Here is a 1,755-nt window from a genome sequence, read left to right on the forward strand (position 1 = left end):
GAGGACGAAGTCCATAATACTGAGTGCCAACACTCTGCCGGAACAGGCACAGGTTACAACGGAGTTTGGGATAAAGCACTGGGCTTCATCCGTTGACAAACTTCGTAAGCACGTATGCACTTGCGGGTGATATCATACTTGCGTGGCCAGTAAAAGTCGGGCTTATTGTGATATAAGTCTTCTCACGTCCCAACAGTCCGTTCTTTGAGATTCTGTGGAAATATCGCGATGTGTTCCCAGAAGAAGCGCCGAGCTGCCTACCAGCAGATAGGGGCATTGGGCACGAGATTGATCTGGAACCTGGCACTAAGTATTGTGTGACCAGGCAATGGCCGTTGCCGAAAGAATAAGTAAATTATATCGATGAGTTCTTCGACAAGCGAGCCAAGGCGGGACATGTGCGTGAGAGCAAATCGCCTCATTGCAGCCCGATATTTTGTGTGCGTAAAGCCACAGATGGATGGCGCGTGGTTCATGCTTACATTAAGCTGAACACGTCAACCATACCGGTGCAAACGCCAATCCCGCGGAAAGATGTTTTGTTAAACTCCAGGGAAAATCAAATATCTTTCGCGCGTTGGATTTAAAATATGGCTACTATCAGGTACTCGTGAGAGAGTCGGATGTAGCCAAAACCGCATTAAGCGCCCCAAGCGGTATGCTTGGCAGTGGCTTGTGATACCCAGGGTTTGAAAAGCGCACCAGCGACATTTAACCGAGTGGTGGCTCATGTGATGCGTCAGCACCGTGCCTACGCGTCCCATTACTTTGACGATGTATTCGTGCAAAGTAGAGCCAAGGACGGGCTGAGCGCACTAGAGTCGCACAAGCGTCATTTAGAGCACGCTGCGTTGCAGACTTTGAAGGGCGCCCAATTGTACGTCAACTTGCAACAGTTCGTCATCGGGGTCTCTGAGATACCTGTACTGGGCTGCATCGTTGGTACATATGGTAAACGAGCAGACCCCGACAAGGTAAAACCAGATAAGGAATGGCCAATCCCACGGCATGTGAAGGATTCGCGCCAACTCCTAGGGCTCGCTTATTACTTGCATAAAGATAGCAAGAATTATGCTGAGCAAACTAAACCATTATTTGACCTCCTCAAAGAGGACGCAGAATGGGTTTGGTTAAAAGAACAAGAAGATGCATTCACATCAGTGAAGAAATCTCTTGTAGAGGCACCGGTCTTGGCATTGCCAGACGCGGATAAGCCCTTAAGCGTCGTCTGCGATGCAAGCAATTTTGCAATCGGCAGCGCGCTCATGCAGAAAGGTGACGGCGTTGATCGTGTCATCTCTTATCAGTCCCGGCTCTAAAAAGCCGCGGAACTGAATTACCCTGTGCATGACAAAGAGCTACGTTCAATAAGGTATGCTCTGGTTAAGTTTCGTGTGCACCTATTGGGCACCGAATCATTTGTGGTTTATACGGATCACGCATCACTGCGGACCGCAATAAACTCACTGCACCTCTGTGCAAAAGAGGGACATAGTTTCGTCAATATGACGATGACCCGCGAGGGTATTTTTTCAACGACAGAAACTTGCCCTTGCGACCCTGCCAGTTTAGCAGTGGTCAATAAAATTACGTCCTATGACCGACCTCTCGGCCGCATCATAGGCGAGTTTGATGCTAAAAGCGTGAGCGAGGCTCAACTCTTTGTGGATGAGCGATTAGCCATCACACGAAAAATCCATGACGCGATGTCAAGTTCACAGGGCAAGCAAAAAGAATATGCGAACCGAAATGGTC

This window comes from Bremia lactucae, linkage group LG4, assembly GCF_004359215.1.
Source record: "Bremia lactucae strain SF5 linkage group LG4, whole genome shotgun sequence".
Taxonomy (NCBI): Eukaryota; Oomycota; class Peronosporomycetes; order Peronosporales; family Peronosporaceae; genus Bremia; species Bremia lactucae.